A 21,504-nucleotide genomic window follows, 5' to 3' on the forward strand; every position below is an offset into this window, starting at 1 on the left:
TATCCTCCTGGCTCCTTCTGGGTTCTCCTGTGCGAGACCCCTGAAGCAGGCAGTCTGGTTTCTCAATGCCAGCATGTAGCTAAATACATTTTTGGGGGGGTTTACTAGGAGCTTTGGCCAAACCCTCCTTCACCAGACTTAAAGGTCCCCTCACAGGGTGGCCATAGATCAGCTCAAAGGGACTAAACCCAAGTCCCTTTTGAGGCACCTCCCTGTAAGCGAACAGAAGGCATGGCAAGAGGATGTCCCACTTTCGCCTCAAGGGCTCTGACAGCCCCTGGAACATGCCTTTCAAGGTGCGGTTGAATCTCTCTACAAGACCATTACTTTGGGGGTGGTAAGGTGTGGTAAACTTGTAGGTTACCCCCCACACCTTCCACAGAGACTTCATGTATGTTGATATGAAGTTGGTACCCCTATCAGATACCACTTCATTGGGGAACCCTATGAGGGTGAAAACCCCCATCAGTGCATGACCCACCACAGGGAAAGTGACAGACCTTAGAAGAATGGCTTCTGGGTACCGGGTGGCATGGTCCACCAAGACCAGGATGAAACTGCTGCCCATGGCTGTCTTGGGATCCAGAGGCCCCACAATGTCAATACCTACCCTCTCAAAGGGAGTACAAACAACAGGTAAAGGTTGGAGGGGAGCCTTACATTTCCCCCCACTCTTGCCACTTTCCTGACAAGTTGGGCAAGACCTACGGTGTGCAGCAGAATGCTTGTGCATCTGGGGCCAATAGAAGTGGGATATAAGCCTCGTATAGGTCTTGTCCTGCCCCAGATGACCTGCCAACAGCACATTATGAGCCAACTCCAGTAGGAAGGCCCTGAAGCACTGGTGTACCACCAGCATATGAGCTGACCCAGGCTCAGGAACCTTAGGTTCACTATACAGGAGGCCGTCCTCTCAATAGATCAGGTGAGTACTGGGCTCCTTCTACTGGGCTGCAGTCTGCTGCCGCAGTCTCTCTAAGTAGGGCAAGTTTTCTGTGCCTCACAGAATGCTTCCCTGGTGGGTCCCCCTTCCTGCTGCCACTGCGACAGCCGAGGGATCTCCCCCAGTTCAGCCACCTGTTCCCCTGTAGGCTCCGTGGCGTCACCTTCAGGCTCTGCCTCCACCCGGACCGTGGGAACTTCTGGGGCCGGTTTCACGTGCCCCCTGCCCTTCCGCTTCTTGGTGGTCCCCTGGGACTCTGTTTCAGGCTCCAGGGGCTCTTGACCACCTTGACGGGTTGCCATTGACCGGGTGGATACGCATACCCACCCAGGCAGACCCAACATCTCCAAGTGAGACCTGTGTTCCACCTCCTTCCAAGGGGAATCCTCCAGGTCATTGCCTAGCAAAGAATCTACAGGCTCACAGCTACCTTCAAGGAACCTGGGACCCCCCCATTCAAAGGAACCTGCGCACTCTGCACAGGCACTCTGACATGTCCACGGCAACTACTTGATGAAGTACCCGGGGATCACTGTGATCTTCAGACACCAGCTGACTCCTCAGTGTAGTCACACTGGCTCCTGTGTCTCTCAGAGCCTCCACCCTCTGTCCATTGTTGGTCACCCACTGCTTGTACTTTTTAGAGTTCTCAGGCACAAGGGTTCTCTAGATCATCTCACTGTCCCCTAGTGAGACAAGGGTCATCTGAGCTGGCTCCCACCCACCTGGAACCAACTCCTCCCCGAGCGCTACACTGCCAAACCCGGTTGCTGTGCACCAGTGGGGGCCGGTGTACTCTTGAGCATTTGGGGTCCCCCCTCACATGACCCACTTGGTCACATGCATAACATTTACGTGGGGGTCCCCCTGCCACTGGCTTCCCTTTGGAGAACCATGGATTCTTCTCACTGGGGGGTTGGGAATCTTTACCCTGGGAATCAGTTTGACAGCTTTTAGAGAACTCCCCCTGTTTATGCTTACCCCCCTTTCTTCTGAGAGAGACCCTGCCCATCCTTGGCATGGTCTTCCCCATACCTCCTTTGGACCCTTGTGCTCTCCCAGTGGTCCGTTTCCTGTGCAAGCTTCCTGGGATCAGTCAGCTTGCTGTCAATCAGGTGCTGGCGCAGCTCTGTAAAACATAAACTGTACAAGTGCTCCCAAGCAATCAAATTGTAAAGCCCCTCATACGTTGTTACCTTACTGCCCTTCACCCAACCATCCAGTGACCTGCAAAAAGAATCAACGCATTCCAACCATGTTTGGGATTCCTTCTTCTTATAGGACCTAAATTCATCCTTATACTGCTTAGGGGTAAAACCATATCTTGTCAGTAGGGCATCCTTCATGATTGTGTAGGTGAGATTCTGAGCATCCCCTAAGGCTGTCAGTGTATCCCTCTCCTCTACCTCAAAGTGCTTCCACAGACCCGCCCCCCAATGAGCTTCAGGGACCAGATTTATGTGGAGAGCAGACTTATACCTCTTGAACCACAAGTATATGTCATCCTCCCTTTTGTAATCCTTCACAAGATCTTTAGGAATGTGCACCCTCTTCTCAGGCTGCACTGTGCTGTTGCTGCCACCATCTCTACTAGACTGGGTCCTCTGATCTAACTCTTTTAAGCTTAGCTCATGAGCCAGCAGTATCTTCATTTCCTTAATGGCCATCCTTCTCTCTTCCATCTCTAGACTGAGCTTCTTCTACTCCAATTGGTAGTCTCTCTCTGCCTGTCTGTCCTGTAACTCTTCAGGAGTCAGACCCTTGAATGACACACTACTACCTGCCCTGGAGACTTTCTACCTGGACATAACAGGCCCACCCAATATACCATTATGAATGGATTGCACCTCCTCCTCCTCCTCACCCTCCTCTTCCTTCCCTATGTGGCCCTCAGCTTCTTTGGCTGTCACCCAGGCCGACAGCGCCTTTTGCAGCTCCTCCTTCTTGGATGAACTTTCAATGGGACAGGCAAAATCTTTGCAGAACTGCTTAAACTGAGCCACTGTGTAGCTCCCCAGTTTTCCAAAGTCAAAAGCAGCTCCAGCTGATGCATCTCCAGATTGAGACATGATGAAGAGTTAAAGAAGTGCAAAGTTCCAAAAGCAGAAAAACAAGTTCCCAAATAAAGTTCCAAAAAAGTCAATCAAAGGATCAGCAAGAAGTAGAACAAAAAAGAAGTCCCAAAGAGAAAAGCAAAAATCACAAGACAAGTAATATGTGGTCACATAGTGGTCTGCATTCAAAACAATAGTGTACATTTAATCACTGTATGTCAAGTACAAATATAAATCCAACCCCAACCGCTGATCACCAGTGTTAGAAATGGGGTCTTTGGAAGTCAGGTTAACCTCCTGTCCAAGCAAGGACCCTCACTCTAGTCATGGTAGAGAGAATCACCCTCAGCTAATCCCCGCTCACCTCCTTGGTAGCTTGGCACGAGCAGTAGGCTTAACTTCAGAGTGCTAGGTGTAAAGTATTTGTACCAACACATACAGTAACTCAATGAAAACACTACAAAATGACACAACACAGGTTTAGAAAAATAGAAAGTAATTATCTAAACAAAACAAGGCCAAAACGACAAAAGTCCACAATACACAAGTCAAGTTAACAATTAAAAACCAAAAAGAGTCTTCTTGAAATTTTAAACACCACGCTAACGCTATTAGCATGGAAATGAACCGGGGTGCATCTGAAGTAAACCCTCACGGGCGAGTGTGCATCAAAAAGCAATTGTGATGCGTCGATATCACTCATTAGCGAGACCGTGTGTCGTTTCTCCTTCAGCCGAGACGGCGTGCATCGTTCCTTCTCTCCGCAGGAGAGCAATGTGTCAATTCGAACTGCACTCTAAGGTCCAGGCAGGCATTGCATCGTTTTGACACGCCCAACGATGTTTGCATCGGAAATCCTGCCCCACGATGATTTGAAAACCCTGCACCGCGGTTTGCAATCTCACCAGCCTCCGTCAGCAATGCTATGCGTTGTTCCTCCAGCGTCGATCGTTCAGTCGTACTGCAGGCGAGCAATGATTTTCAGCCGCGAACACGGCGGCCTGTCCATTTTTTAGCTGCGGCTCAGAATTGCATCGATCTTTCCCCTGCACGGCGTTCGATGCGTGGATTTCTCACACTTGCCATGCCACCTTCTCCTTTCAGGGCCCCAGGAACTGGGTGGGCACCACTTGGCAGTGTAGGAGTCTCAGCAGAGGCTCCAGGTGCTGGGAGAGAGAAGTCTTTGCTGTCCCTGAGACTTCAAACAACAGGATGCAAGCTCTAAATCAAGCCCTTGGAGAGTTCTTCACAAGAAGGAAGGCACACAAAGTCCAGTCATTGTCCTCTAGCACACACAGAAGCAGCAACTGCAGGATAGCTCCACAAAGCACAGTTACAGGCAGGGCAGATTTTCTTCAATTCTTCAGCTCTTCTCTAGGCAGAGGTTCCTCTTGGTTTCCAGAACTGTTCTAGAGTCTGTGGTTTTGGGTGCCCTTGTTCTACTCATTTTGCCCTTTGAAGTAGGCTTACTTAAAAGGAAAGTCCCTCTTGTTTGTGAAATCCTGCCTTGCCCAGGCCAGGCCCCAGACACACACCGGGGGTTGGAGACTGCATTGTGTGAGGGGAATCACAGCCCTTTCAGTTGTGAGCGACCACTCCTCCCCTCCCTCCTAGCACAGATGGCCCATCAGGAGATGCAGACTACACCCCAGCTCCCTTTGTATCACTGTCTAGTGAGAGGTGCAACCAGCCCAACTTTCAAACTGACCCAGACAGGGAATCCTCAAACAGGCAGAGTCACAGAAATGGTTTAAGCAAGAAAATGCTCACTTTCTAATAGGGGCATTTTCAAACACACAATCTCAAAATCAGCTTTACTAAAAGATGTGTTTTTAAATTGTGAGCTCAGAGACCCTAAACTCCACATGTCTATCCGCTCCCAAAGGGAATCTACACTTTAATCATATTTAAAGGTAGCCCCCATTTTAACCTATGAGAGGGACAGGCCTTGCAACAGTGAAAAACTAATTTAGCAGTATTTCACTGTCAGGACATATAAAACACATTACTATATGTCCTACCTTAACCATACACTGCACTCTGCCCTTGGGGCTACCTAGGCACTACCTTGGAGGTGCCATACATGTAAGAAAAGGGAAGGTTTAGGCCTGCCATGTGGATACACTTGCCAAGTCGAATTTACAGTTTAAAACTGCACCCACAAACACTGCAGTGGCAGGTCTGAGCCATGTTTACAGAGCTACTGATGTGGCTGGCACAAACAGTGCTGCAGGCCCACTAGTAGCATTTAAACTGCCAGGACGACCTGGCAAGTGCACTCACTTGCCAGGACCAAACCTTCCCTTTTAGTACATTGTAAGGCACTCCCTAAGGTACGCCCAAGGCAGTCCAATAGGCAGGGGGCAGTGCATTTAAAAGGTAGGACATATGGTAGTGTGTTTCACATGTCCTGAAAGTGAGATAATGCCAAATCTGTTTTTCACTATTGCAAAGCCTTTCTCTCCCATAGGTTAACAAAGGAACTGCCTTGAAATATCTTTCAAAAATAATTTCCCTCTGGGAGCAGATAGAAATATGCAGTTGGGGCCTCGCAGTAAGGAACCAACTCCTCATCTCCCCGGTAGCAGTAAGGAAGCAGGGGTTATCTTACGCTGACTACAGTGAGGGTGCTTACTTGGACAGGGTTTAAACAGGCTGACAACTAGAGACCCCATTTCTAATACTCTTTAACCAATAAATTATATTACATACATCAGGTGAAATAAACTATTTTGCCTGCTGTGCAATATTAATTTAAGTAAAGCACAATGAGTTAGAAATTAAGTTTCAGCTACAAAACATGCTTCCAAATTCTGAAATTACCATTGAGATTTAGTGTTCAACTTATTTTGATACTAAAGTTATTGACTTGTGTTTGACATAACATTAGCCAGTAATTGTAGACCAATACAGTTTTCTGGAATTTTAAGAAGTTTCCATATTGATCTCTCACTTCCCATATCAGATTCTGTGATATTATATAAGAAATAAGATATATCAAATAAAATATTTGCTGAAGACAGCATTACATCTTTCTTTTGCATGTGATCTTCAATCTAGAGAAACAAGTAAGTGAGAGAGTAATGTTTAGGCTTTGTAGTCTTGGTCTTAGATATAAAATTCCTTTGTGAATAAGACCTGTGTCTTTTGAGTAGTCTTGAATAATACTGATTTTCGGTCATTTCCATATTATCAGTTTGTTTTCCCTCACATAATTAAGGATGGATCCATAGCACCATGAATTTGAATCATTTGTAGCTAATACAGTACTTTGGCAGGCAGTCCCAGGTACAGTAATTTGTTGTTGTCAACTTACGGTCATCATGGTCACATTTCTTACAACATAAGTAGAAAAGTGCCTTTTTAACCTTGTATTCCCTTTAATGTACATACAAGAACCATCCTTTAGCATGTGTGTGTTTGTTGATACTTGTTGGATTTGTTCTCTTGCATTATTCAAATCCTTGCTGCCGTGTATGATTTTTAATGTCTCTCAATTACTTGTTTTTTTGGGCAGGACCGAATTTGAACATATGGTTTGAAGTTTGTGTGCTAGTAGTTTTTAGAGGTTTTCATTTAGACCGTTGAGCATTTTTGCGATATAATCAAGACTTTCCAGATCTTTCCAACACATCCTCCTCACACCACAGCTCAGAGTTCAGCTCCACCTCTGGTTTGAGAGCTGCATAGTTCACACACTTACCAAGGGGCACTTTGAAAAACAAAATGCCCCTTCATCAATACTTCAATGTTGATCCCACCTCTATGTTTGACGGGTGGGGTTTTCAACTCCTTGCCAGAATTTATAGTTTTGGAAGGTAGTACCTTGCTCTGGTGGCCATTTAGGTCTTCCCATCTGCCTCCAGAACTTTAAGATTTCATAAACCTTGCCGTACTCAGGACTCACCATGTATTCAAAAACACAAAGCTCTTTCCAGAGATTGACCATGCAGCCCTGCAAATGCTCTCCACAAATCATGGTTGAAGACCAATAGACCTTTAATCAGTTTTAGGGTTTGTAAAGATGCCTACTTGTCGCAGGGTTTGCTGTCATCTTGATTTAGCCACCACTCAAACATTCGTATTGGATATTGCTCTGTAATGTTTACGTGTCACTGTGGTATTTACACTTTTCAATTAAGTGCCAGGAGATAACTCATACTACATATTAAGTCACAAAAGGTTTGTTAGAAAATGCCTTTTTTTTGTCTGGTCAACCTCATTTTTTGTGGATTGATGGTGCTGTTGTTTTGACTCTGTGTAAAGGAATTCTGCTAGTCAGGCATCAGACCATGTACTCTAACTTCTAAAATATGCGCATGGGTTATCTTACATAGCAAGTAGCGCATTTTGAAGTTTTTAATGCCCCTTTCTGCCACGGTTTGCCTGGGGGGTCACAAGCAGTGAAAAACAGCTATGTGTCCACCCATCTAAATTGGCGAGGAGGGGGCATTCTTTTCTTATTTAAAAAAATAAAAACCAGCTTTGCGGTTTCCTTTTTTAAAATAAAAAAAACGGTAACTTTGCCATACAGCAGCATCATATTTGATGGAGCCAGATGACAAAGTTGCAATGTACTAGCAGGAGCTGCCTTGATAGTGGTTCCCGTCAATGCTAGAAATATCTGCCACCCTGACAGAAACTTCTAAATGTAGTTGTCAGGACCTCTGCAAGGTTCACCGAGAAAAACTCTTGATCACCCTGGCAGAGGACGGCCCTACCACCAAAAATTACATCGGGCCCTAAATTGCGCAGGTGGACGTATAGCCTTTTCTCTGACACTGTGGAACCCTTGTCGGCTACAGCTTGCTCCCTCACTCCACTGAACGACTTGGACTACCATTGGGCAGACAAAGGTCAAAGAAAATATCTCTGACCGGGTCGAACGCTTTTAGGCACTATTTTTATTTAAAACTTGTAAAATTCTTAATTGTGGTTTCCCTTATATTTTTGGTCATTTTTATGTCATTTTGTCAAATTAAATACAATATTTTCTGCAAATTGGAGTGGGATTTTATTGTGTTATATGTTTGAATTTTAAATTTGGTACAATGCGCTTTAACACATTTTCTTAAATTGTGTCTGTATGTTCTGTGCCATGGCTGCTTGGGGTTCCGTTCATGTTTAAATTACTGAAACCTTTAACGGACTGAACAAGACAGTGCCATTATTACATGTGGTAGACTCTCATTCACCAAAACTAATAATGCACTTTCTCACAATGTTGTCAAGGACGGTCGGAAGACACTGCTCATGAATCAGATCTGTGTGTGTTAATTTCCTTTCAAAATAAATAATTATTTGTCTATATGAGAAAACACTGCCGTTGGCACATCGTGCAATGCAAGCATTGTTGATTTTGAAGGCTTCATGATAGCAACATTTTGAGTTAAAGAAGTGTGTAGGGTTACTCATTTATAGATCAAACCTGGCTGGATTCAGTAAACTATGGCTAGCATAATAGAATATTGCTCATCCTAGTTTGCTTTTAAAAGAGTACTGGCACAATTAACAACGCATACACAAAAAGGTGAGTGTCACATAGTCAGGACTATTTCCCTCAAGTTCCACATAGATCTCACCCCAGAACTTTGGTAGGGTGTTTCCATTGATTCATGTTTCTTCTTGAGGAAGTTTCTTGATTGATTCAGCTTGGCTGCACAAGCTACTAATATAATAGGGAACATATTTCTTCTTCATTTCCCGTTACTAAGAACTGAATTACCAGAAGATCATCCCCCCTTTTCCAGTCAATGAAAGCCTATTTTGACAACTGCTGTAACAACAGCACTTTGTCTATAAGGGCAATAAGGGCCGTTAAAACGGGCCTCACATCATACAGATCCAGCAACCTTAGTATATCTTCACCACTCAATCACAGAGACAACTTGAGAGCTATTCCTTTCCTTCCATGGGAATCTAAGAGTCTTTTTTTTCAATGTACTTTCTTTGCAGCTTGATTACAGCATTTGTTTCCTACTCTTTTGTGCTACATGCTGTGTTGTGGCTACTCCATGGTGCCTAACGTCAATCAACTCTTGGTGTGAGGTTTCTCGTCCCAGCACAATGTAGCCTGTAACTTTATTTTCCCCTTCAGCAATGCTTAGCGCAGAGGCTATATGGGTGGAATTGTTTGTGTCATATTAGGGGAGGTCCCCCATTCATTATCAGTATGGATGGGGGGGGGGGCAATCTAGTTCTCATACCTGTAACTTTTTACTACACCTTGTAGACACCTACTGAAACTATATAAAAAAAGTTATTATTGTAAACTTCAGGTTATTTGAATAGTTTTACTCTAACGACTTAGGTTACATGTGTGTGCCACTGTAAGCTGCATCGGCAGCCAGTACTGTTCTACCTCCACTTTAAGATTTGAACTGCTTGGAAAACAATCACTGGTAGAAGTAGGGGAAGAGGCACATTCCATATGGTGGGGCTACACACAGACATACACACACACACACCTGCACACCCACACTCACACATACATATATACATGGACACACAGATACATACACACACTGTTAGAATTGGCATCCTTTCATGGGTTTCCACCTAACCTTTGCCTTCAGACCTCCTTTTTGTTGACTTTCAGGCCTCATTACGACTTTGTCGGTCCTAAAAACAAAATGCCAAAGCTGTGGGGAGGATGCCACCTTCATACCAGTGGCGTTCCCCCCTACCGTACTTCCATGTTCCCACCGGGCTGACCAGTGACAACACTGTAATATGCGTTCCTGCCAGTCTGACATGCGGGAACAGTGCTATGATATTGGCTTTGGCTCCTTTAAGGGTGCCAAAGCCAGTACCGTAGCAAGCTAGCACCATCGGAATGTACAGACTGTGCACATTCCGATTTGGCTGGGCAGGGGGGCCCCTGTGGCATGGGCAGTGCAGGGTCCCCACCATGGAAAGGCTGGTGGAAAGCTGATTTGTAAGCAGCTAGGCAAAACTGAGTTCAGCACCGCCCTGGCTGAGTAAAACTCAGACTACTGTCAGCCTGTCAAGAACGGTGTTCCTGGAGGAGACAGCGGTCCCCTGGCTGGCCTGCATGCCACAGTTGCGGCGGTCTGACCGTCACCGCAAGGATGGCGGTCCTTGGACTCCCAGCCTCAAAATCAGGCCCTTTGTTTTTTCTGGTTTTAGAACTCTGTGCATTTTACTACTGCTAACCAGTGCGGAGGTGCTTGTGCTCTCTCCTTAAAACATTGTGGAATTGGCTTATACTCAAATGGCATATTTAATTTACTCATAAGTCTCCAGTAACGTGGTACTACATGTAACCAGGACTGGTAAATTAAATGCTACTGTAGGGCTTATAGCACTGATTGTGCCAACCACCTAAGTAGCCCTTTAAACATGTTGCAGGCCTGCCACAGCAGCCTATGTGTGCAGTTTTAAACTGCCATTACAACCTGGCAAATAAACCTTTTGCCAACCCAAACCACTCCTTTTTAATTCATATGTCACCCTTGGGGTAGGCCTCTAACACCCCAGAAAGCAGGGTGCAGTGTATTTAAAAAGATGGATATGTACTTTTGAGGTTTACATGTCCTGGTAGTGAAAAACCTTTACATTGGTTTTTCACTACTGCTGTAGTGTGGTTAGTTTTATGTATTCTTTGCGCATTAGCTTTCAGGCTTTAGGCCTTTGTGCACTTTGCCCTGGATATATTTTATTCATTTGCTTGCAGCTTAGAGCCTCTGTGCACTTTGCTCTAAATACTTTTTATTAGGCTTTGTACTGTTATTTTTCAAATAGCCAGTTTTACGGTCTTGTTTTATATTCATATCACACTGTTTAGCCTACTTCAGCACTGGAGTTCTCCATAACACATTCCTGTTCACTCTGTGCTTCAGTCAAGGATACAGTCTGGTACATTGCCGATAGATGTGGTAGGAGTTTAGTCTTTGGCATTTCTGCGTAGGGACATTTTGTGATCACGCTGACATGTTAGTTATAAAAACACTTCCTTGTCCCAATACACGCAAGAGGGAGATTCCGACCAGGGAACCACAACTAGACGCTGACTGCCTCGTTGCAGATGCTGAACCAAGATCACAGGCCTTTGCTCAGGTATGAGGGCTGATGTCTCCCCAGTGATTCAGAAAGGCAAGTTAGAAGCTTAACATGCTGTGCTAGAAATAGAACAAGCAGAGGGAGAGTAGAAACTATTAGACACAATGATAGCTTTGTTCTTATGTTTTACTCTCCTGGTGACTATTTCAATCCTACTGTGTTGTATGGTTATGGTTATTGCGGCTCACGCCTTATTATCTAAAATGCAGTCGTTTTATTAAAACATTATATAAAACTTATACTGCCTTTGTCATTTGTATATGAGATCATACTGTAAATGAGAGAGTTGGTTTGGATCTGAGTGACCACGACTTCCCTGAGAAGTTCCAAAGATGTCATGCGCTCGGCTGCCCAATCATCTCTTCCACGTGGGAGAAATGAGGCACTGCTAGTTAGCCGGAGCAAAAACCCCGGATTTAGGGTGACAGAGTTCCTTACACGTGGGTCAGACTCAGTCCCCCACACCGTTATCGATCCTGCTGCCTAGAAATCCAGTAGTCTCATTTAGGATAATGAGAGCCCACGCGACATGGCGCCGCCAACGATTGGTCTGGCTCTGATTTTTAGGTCCGGCTGACTCTCTCGGTCTCATATATATATTGACTCCTCGGTTCCGTAAGCGGAGACGTCCGTGGGGCTGAGGATTTCCGCCACCACGGGATAGGCATCCTATTACTTAGTGGTTGGTAGTTCAAGCTTGAACTTTGAAAGGAAAAACCCCAATATTGGTGTGCCTTCTCTGACCTGGTGCTGTTTTTTCAAATGGCGAATCCTAATGTAATGAATATAGCGCCTAATATGCGACACCTGTGGTTCTAAAAATTCTGGACCCATGTAATTTACTTTGCCACAGCAGTACGATTTTAGTATCAAAAGACCGATAATGACTAGTACACTAAGCATGAGCATTATCGCTCAATTCCAGCAGCGTTTTCACCTCGAAATCGCCATTTTCGTCCTGCACTCGTGGCTCCCATTTTTAAAAGTTGCCCTCACATAGGCTTATAATACAGTCAGATTTGATTCCAAGGACACGTACACCTTGATTGACTTTTCTCTGACCTGGGCAAGCTGGAACCATTGCCTCAGGCCAAACCTGTTTGGTCAGTCCCTCTCCCAGTGGCCGAATCAGATAGCATCAAGGCACACCATGCCATAAAACCCTTATTATCGCTCACACACCCTGCCTAATCTTGCTCACACCTGCACCTGCTCTTTTCTTCTTCTTACTTTACGAGGGGGAGGTGCCCGTTTTTATTGGGGGTCCACACTTATCTGATGTAAAATACTAGGCCTTGCCGGGTAATTTATTATGGGTTGGATGACATGAAATATGAGGTTTCATCATGACACTGTTTTTTCCTTTGTAGTGAAAACATGTGAATGACCAACCAAAATGTCAAGAATGTTTGCCTGAAGCTTAAAAAACTGTATATAAGGAAACCTGATTTTGCATTGACAGACAGTGTCCTAAGAACATACAAACCGTGCTGTTGTACTTCTAGGACGCTTGTTACTTGGTTGCAGCCAATAAATTCGATCTTTGACTTCACCTAGAAGACTCTGAGTTTCTGTGGTCTGAATCAGGAAAGTACCCGAGGTCTTTGGGTGTACCCTGGCACCGCTGGGTTACCGGATCAGTACCGGTTCTGAAAAACCCAGTACCTCAGTTGGCGCCCAACTTGGGGCGATACCAGCGGTACCGGTCCAAGCCTGAGGTCCGTGAGGAGCTTCGTGTGAAAATTCTGGAGGAAGGCCGCCACTTCATCGACCCCTGCATGTCGACGTGGTCCGAAAGTCTTTGCTGCGAGGTTCCCCGCTTCCCGACGGCTACGAAGGACTGCTGCCCTGGCTGTCGCCCTGATTTGGACCCTTGATGTTTGGTAGAGCGAAACGATAAGACGAGTCTTCTGGTGACGTCATCGATATTTTCAGTTAAGTATCAGTGGATCGTCTCCCAGTCCTTAGTTGGACACTTGGTTTGGTCCTTAGTTGGACGTTTGGTTTGGTATCCCTTCGGGATCACTTTGATTTGGAACTTGCAAGTACCAAAGCCGAAGGACTCGTGTATTCACGAGACTATCGTAAACGATAATCCTTTGAAGTTTGAAGCTAGACTAGTGAGCGAAGATGCCTGGTCTTAGCAGACTTGGAAATTTGTTTTGTCTTGGTTGTAAAAGGGACTCCCGGTTGGAGGACTCATGTCCGGTTCCTCCGATTGGAACTCCAACCTATGAATTATATGTGAAGCACGGAGTAGGCCCCATCACATATAATGAAGTATGGATCCGTTACACCAGAAAATATGGTGTTTTAAAATGGCCCCAAAATGGTAGCTTTGACACAGAAATCTTAGATAACCTCGAAGTTAGACTTTTTAAGAAGAAAGCCCGGCCGGCAATGTTTGATTCTTTCCGCTTATGGCGTAAGGAAGCCAAGCAAAAGGAAATTAAATTAGCTAAGAAAAATAAGAGAGAAAAAGGTATTTCGATTATGCAAGCTGCTATACAGTTTAAAGATAACGAAGTAGAACAGTTGAATGAGCAGTTGCATAGGCGACATAAAATGACAGTAGATAAATGCTATCCAGTTTTGCCGCCTCTTCAGCAAGATGCAGCAAAAGACTCTGAAAAAGATCCCCTAATGTCGCATTTGCTAAGTTCGCCACCACCCTATGCGCAGAATGCAACGGCACCTCCGCAACCTCTAGTTGCACAACCAGTGGTTGCATTGCCTCCTGCTCCTCCCCAGCACCCACCAGCTATTCTTCAGTTGGTTCCCATTCCTCCGGTGCAGCCTCCTCAAGGGCCACCGGCTTTGACATCTGCTCTGCCTTTACTTCCTACAACTTTGACTACTACGGCGACTACCACTCCTGGTATTGTTTCTGACACTGCTTCTGTCTCTGCCTTGTCTCATTCTGTTTTTCCTCCTGTTCATTTGTCAACCTCTCCCTCTATCCGTCAGAGAATGACAAACACTGTGACTAGTCTTTTACCCCCTCTCTTTGGGTCATTAGCTACGACCCCAGTTTCAGAGCGTAAACAATTGCGTAGCCAATTGCCTGATGGTATGGAGAAAGAGACACTGAATTATTTGGCGCATAAATGGGTTACTGAACCAGCGAGATATGAACTAGAGTCTGTTATGGATGTCTTCCATCAGTGGGAAGAACCGAAACAGAGATACGTTTTTGAAAAAATGTGTACTTTTCTTTCTGAGGATTTAGAGGAAAATGGTTTGGAGCTCAATCCGCCTAAGTTGTGTCGTGTACGGTTCGATTTTGCGACAGGTTTGATTGTGGGTTCAGATGTCGAGAAAGCAGTTGCGATGTTATTGTCGTTTAGGACTGAAGGTGTTTCCAGGTTATTGTTTAAATATGATTCTTCTGCTAAAAAGAAAGGGAAACAGTACCCCATGAGAGAAGTTCCCCCACAGTGGAGGGAAGGGGACCCAAATGCTAATCCACCTGTCCTGCCTCATTTCCAGCGTGTATGGGTACACGTTCCATGGAAGCGAGCTGAAGTTTTAGCCCTTAAGCAGACATTGCCTGATCCCCGTAAGAATCCTACAGGGTATTACAAGGAATTGTCACAGACTGTGGGGTCTTGCATTATGAATTTAGCTGACATAGACATGTTGTTTGGGAATGTTGTTCCACAGCCTTTATGGGGAAAGATTCGCCATACAGACCATGCTCAAGAGTTAGGTGACACATGGGCTAATATTGCTGCTGCAGATGCCCGACAAATTGGTGGTGCTAAACCTGAGCCTTTAGTGACAGAGCTTCCTGGTAGGATTATTGATTACATGAAAACTATAATGCCTGCGATGCGTGTAAACTGGGATAAATTGTCTGCATGTAAGCAAAAGAAAGAAGAAACGGTATCAGATTTCTTCACCAGGTTTGAAGAAACGTTTGTGGACCACAGTGGTCAAGATATGAGCACGGAATGTGGTCAACGTTTGTTCGTCGATAAATTTGTGCATAATCTGCTTCCTGAGTTGTGTAAAAAGTTAAAAGACTCAGAAAGTTCTTGGGCAGTTTCCTCTTCAGCACAGATATTGGCTACTGCACAGTACTACGAAAATAGAGATAAAGATGAGAGAGATAGAGAAGAAAAGAAAACAAAAGAATTGAAAACAAAGGTTCTGTTACAACAAGCGTACCCGCCACGTGGTGGTCAGAATAGTGGTGCACAGAACAACTATCAGAATAACTATCAGCCCCAACCGTTTCAGAGAAACTCGCAAAGAGCCGAGTATGCTCAACCACGTATCCCAGTAGGTCCCAATCAGTGTTCATATTGCAAGGAAGAGGGTCATTTCAAGTATAGTTGCCCTGCTTTGCTACAGCGCGCAAATGGTACTTCTGGTTTAAGAGGTCGAGGTGTTCCACAAGCACCTAGAGGAAGAGGACGTGGATATGTTCCCCAGAGCGCGCGCCCATTCCTCCCTCAAAACTCAATGAACAGATTTGATCAACAGGTTAATGCATCTGGTAGGACGGCTCAGTACTATACTGATGATTACTATACAGAGGATGAGCATTTGGACAGTAATGATTGCTAGGACAGCCATAGACAAAGAGAGGGAGTTGTTTCAGTTCCAGTAGATCAGAGTGGGCCTTATGTTAAGGTGATTGCATCAGGTGTGTCAGAACCTTTTCTGTTGGATACTGGTGCTACCAAGAGTTCTATTATGCACTCAAAACTCCCTGACGCACCTTTGTCTGGCGAAACAAATGTATCAGTAGGGTTTTCCGGCGCCCCAGTTAGAAATCCGATTTCTAACCCTATATCTCTTTCTGTTGGACCTTGTAAATTTGAAACACCCCTTATTTTGACGACAGGTTGTGGCGAGAACTTGTTAGGATTAGATCTGTTAAAGAGATTGTAAGCGACATTGTATTGCTCTCCTTCTGGAGTGCAACTCACATTGGGTAAGAAAGTGGTTTCACCAATGTGTTTGTCAAAGGACAGATTTCCACCAGAATTTTCGTCTCTTCCTAATACTCTTTGGGCTACTGGACCTAATGATGTAGGTCTTTTGGAAATTCAGCCATATGTGATAACATTAAAAGCCAATGTTAAAATGCCACGTATTCCCCAATACAAGATCTCTAGTGAAGGGGAAAAAGCGTTGTTGGCAATTATTCGTGATCTGATTGAGAAGGATGTAATTGAAGAGACAAGAGGCAACGTTTGCAATAGTCCTGTTTTGCCTGTCTTGAAGCATACTGACCCTACTCAGCCACCTGTTTATAGGTTTGTAATTGATCTTAGAGAGGTGAACAAAATAGTTGTGCCACAGTTTCCAGTCGTCCCCGATATCACTGCATTGTTGACAATGATTCCAGCTTCAGCCACTTGGTTTTCAGTAATAGACCTGAAAAATGCTATCTTCAGCATCCCTATTGCAGAAGAGAGCAGGGACATTTTTGGCTTCAATTTGGGAGGACGAAGCTTCAGATTTAAGAGAGCTCCTCAAGGCTATTGTGAAAGTCCATCTATCTATAGTCAGGCTTTGAAAGCACAACTTGACACTCTTATGTTACCTGATGGCGCCACTCTCATTCAATATGTCGATGATTTGCTAGTTGCTGCAGATACTAAGGAGATCTGCAAAGAAACAACATTGTCATTATTGCGTCATTTGTCTGATTTACACCACAAAGTGTCCCTTTCAAAGTTACAGTATTGTCAAAAAGAAGTGACCTATTTAGGTCATCTCTTTTCGAAGGAGGGAAGGCAACTGACCCCAGAGAGAATCAGGGCTGTTGCAGCAATGAGTGTTCCAAGAACACAAAGAGAAGTGCGTGCTTTCTTGGGTATTACATCATATTGCAGACAATGGATACCTAATTTTTCGTTAATAGCCAAACCCTTGGTGGCATTAACTTGTAAAGATACACCAAATCCCGTCCCATGGTCTGAAGATTGTCAGAAAAGTTTTGTCGAATTACGTGATGCATTATGTTCAGCTCCTGTGTTGGGTACCCCCAACTACAGCAAGCCTTTTACATTGTATGTCCATGAGAAAGAAGGTTGTGCGTTAGCAGTTTTGACACAACAGTTTGGAGACAGGGAGCGTCCATGCGCCTATTTCTCTTCAACCTTAGACCCAGTAGCTAAGGCACTACCGAGCTGCTTAAGAGCGGCAGCGGCAGCTGCTGTTTCTATCCGACAGTCTGCTGGTTTAGTGATGAATAACACATTAATCGTAATGGTTCCACATGCAGTGGACACGTTGTTAAACAGAACCAAGACACAGCATTTAACTAGTGCTCGATTGTCAGGTTACGAGTTGACATTGTTAGCAAGCCATGTACATATAAAAAGATGCACTACACTTAACCCAGCTACGTTATTGCCAATTGTGACGGAGTTAGATACTTCTGAACAACATGATTGTCTCCATAGAACAGAAGAAGAAACGAAAGGGAGAATAGACCTTCTGGACACTCCCATTGCAAAGAGTGATGGTACTTTGTGGGTGGATGGTTCATGCTTTAAGCTCCCGAATGGTGACACGACTGCGGCGTATGCTGCGACAACTTTGTGTACGATTGTTGAAGCTGCACGTATCCCACATAATTCAGCCCAAGCAGCTGAGTTAATAGCCCTAACAAGAGCATGTACAGTATCAAAAGGAATGAAAGTGACGATCTATACCGATAGCCAATATGCGTTTGGTGTGGCCCATAGTTTTGGGCGTTTGTGGAAGGAACGTGGGTTCCTGACCTCGCATGGAACTAAAATACAGCATGGTCAGTTGGTAAATGAGCTCCTTGATTCACTTACTTTACCGTTGCAAGTTGCGATTGTGAAGTGTAGCGCACATAAAAAGGTGACTGATGATGTTGGTCGTGGGAATGCATTTGCTGACGAGGTCGCAAAAGAAACGGCAAGGAATGTGATGAGCCGAATGTATGTCGCGGGCCCTGCAAGATGGATTGGTGATGTTGGAATGTATGAAGACACGATAGAAAGCGTGAAATCGATTCAAGCTGAAGCCACAGAGAGAGAATTGAGTGTGTGGAGAGAAAGTACAGGTAAATTGGATGCGAATGGTTGTTGGGTCGAGTTGTCAGAACATCAAAGATGGTTGCTACCCGATGCGTATGTGCTTGCAGTAGTTACAATGGCTCATGGAATGGCTCACATCAGTGTGAAAGGGATTTGTAAGTTGTTGGCCCCAGTATGGCAAAATGCAGGAATTCCCAAGTGCGCAGAAAATGTGGTTAAAAATTGCATGGTATGCCTGAAACACAACCCTGGTAGAGGAACCCCAACTCCAGCTGGTCATTTTGCACCTCCTACGTATCCGTTTGAGGTTTTGCAGCTAGATTTCATCCACATGGAGAGGTGCAACAACTTAAAATACGTACTCGTTGTTGTTTGTGCCTTTTCAAGATGGGTGGAAGCCTATCCCATAAAAGACAATACTGCGCTATCCACAGCCAAAGCCCTTGTGAAAGAGTTCTTCCCTAGATTCCGAATGCCGAGAATGATCTGGAGTGACAATGGAAGTGAATTTGTGGGTCAAGTGATGAAGAAAGTATGCGAAGGGCTAGGCATAAACCAAAGGTTTCACACTGCAAATCACCCCCAATCAGCTGGATTAGTGGAGTGCTATAATGGCACTCTAAAGCTAAAATTGGCCAAGATACAAGCGAGCTCTGGTCTCAAATTGCCTGACGCTCTACCCTTAGCACTCCTATCAACCAGAATGACTGTGCATTCACGAGTGAAACTTAGTCCTTATGAAATAGTCTTCGGCCGCCCGGCCAATATATGGGGAGTGCCTAGGCCCAAAAAGTTTAGCGAGATAGAGCATCCTGTTTTGCTTGACTATCTGTATGAATTGACGGCTAAATTGCGTGTCTTACATCAACAGGTCCACGACACCCTGCCTCCGGTCTCTGAATCTCCAGGTCATCCCATTGAGCCTGGATCCTGGGTTTTAATAAAGAACTTTCAGCGAACCAAAAACGAGCAGCCCAGGTGGACCGGACCGCACCTCGTTCTTCTCTCCACAAGATCAGCTGTTCGAGTAGAAGGGAAGAAACACTGGATCCATGGGACCCATTGCAAAAGGGTACCCCTACCTCTGCCATATGACCGGTGGGTCCAGGAAGGTGTCGCCGACTCAGAGACTGAAACCGTGCCACGTTTTCTGCCTTTCAGCGATGCAAGAATAAAAGGAACACTCACTGAGAAAGAAAGTGATGACATTTTACAATCAGCAGTATCACCATCAGTTCGATTGGACACTACAGAACCTGAACTCCTTTTTCAGGACCACACGATACCTGGGACTAACCGTTATAATCTACGACCAAGAATAAAGGACAAATAAAACAGTTTACTTTTCTTCCCTTTAGCAAAGTTCTCCAATATGGAAAATTATTTTTGAATGACTTTTTGCTTTTTTTTGTGTTTTTTGAACCTCCATCCGGGTTCAGCTGTAGGATCGTGGCTGAAAACACTTAGGGGGTAGCCTATGGACACAAGGTCTACAGGTCTGGTTTGTTCTAGGGCGGCCTGGAACATTCAGAACACTCCTAAGTGAAGTAAACCAACCGCCACGAACCGCAACGGTTAGAGGATGGAATCTTTCCAAAATGGAGAACATGTTGAAAGACTGAGTTTCAAGAAGAGAATATGTGAAACGATAACCAGGAAACGGTTTTTGCTGCTGTGCATTTTTATGCTATTTAGTATACTTATGTTTTTTATAGGATATATTTTATTCTGTTTTAACGTGATATTGGCACCCACTACCTCGTCTACACCTCCTCCTTCCACTGTTTCCCCACATTCTTTTCAACTCCTCCCTAAACATGAATCTGCTAGGAGACTAGAGTTCATTAATAACTCCTTCATCCAGCTTTTGCACCAACACCAACTAGTGATAAATACAACTAACTGTTGGGTGTGTGGCCTTATGCCTCACACAGCAGATAAAGGTATCCCTTATCTGATCCTGCCTTTCAGCCACAATGGTTCCGTGTGGGCATTCAGAACGATATTCATCTATGCACACTACCCCCTACGTTTTGCGGAAGACAACCCTAAGAAAGATGCTTTAGTTAAAGGTATCATAGACATGATGAAGGACAATATCTTCTACGAGACTATCCCCAGAGATGAGACAATGGCATATATAGGATGGAACATGACCGGATATGAAGCCACAATGAGTGAGAAACAGCAAGCTAAGATATCTTCCCTGATTTGGGTTGTACCCCATCAGGGTCACCTGTGTCTGCAAGGTACTGGCAAGAATCCCAGAGCTCAGCTAGGGGAAAGCGTCTGCACTGAGACATATGTCTTCGCATCTCAGACCTCCCCTCCGCTCTTGGCAGCTAAGGGTACCTATTTCATCTGCCATGATAGAGCCTTTACATGGTTGCCCCCTGACTTTTCGGGCACATGCTTTGTTTCGTTCCTGTTGCCCCCTACCTACACAGCAGCGGCAGATTACCACAAGACAAGGATAGTTAGAGGCATCTTCAGTGAAGAAGACACTGCAGGACAAGAATTTGGGGACTTCGTAAAGGGTTTTCTGCCGTTCTGGGGACAAATAAGTAACAGCAGGAGCATAAGGCAATTGATAAGAGTGGTTGAATCCACCGTGGCTGAAACCGCTGGTGCCCTTGGTAACTTGACTGCTGAGCTCCAGTCGGATCGTCTTATGACCCTTCAGAACAGGGTCGCATTAGATGTCATACTTGCAGACCGGGGTGGAGTATGTACATTGATCCAATCGAGTTGCTGTGTTTTTGTCCCAGATAACGCTCCAACAGTATACCAGGCCATCTCCAAACTGCATAGAATTTCCGAATCTATTCATTTACATAAAGGAGATTGGTCATTAATGGGATGGTTCTGGGAACTGATATCAGCATGGGGATGGAAGATTCTGATGGTCATTGGGATGATCTTGGCCATTCTTTTCCTGTTCTGTCTATGCGTGCAGTGTGCTCCTGCGATATGTGGTTTCTGTGTTACATCATACATAAGGAAACCTGCACCAAGAGACGAGCTAAATACTAGGATGATGTTACAGCAACATCTCAACGACTTTAGAAACATAGACCTGGACTCAGATTAGCCTGAGAATAGGTTTATTGCCTATGTAAGGGCAAAAGGAGGGTTTGTGGTTCTAAAAATTCTGGACCCATGTAATTTACTTTGCCACAGCAGTACGATTTTAGTATCAAAAGACCGATAATGACTAGTACACTAAGCATGAGCATTATCGCTCAATTCCAGTAGCGTTTTCACCTCGAAATCGCCATTTTCGTCCTGCACTCGTGGCTCCCATTTTTAAAAGTTGCCCTCACATAGGCTTATAATACAGTCAGATTTGATTCCAAGGACACGTACACCTTGATTGACTTTTCTCTGACCTGGGCAA

The sequence above is a fragment of the Pleurodeles waltl genome, chromosome 9 (assembly GCF_031143425.1).
Source record: "Pleurodeles waltl isolate 20211129_DDA chromosome 9, aPleWal1.hap1.20221129, whole genome shotgun sequence".
Lineage (NCBI taxonomy): Eukaryota > Metazoa > Chordata > Amphibia > Caudata > Salamandridae > Pleurodeles > Pleurodeles waltl.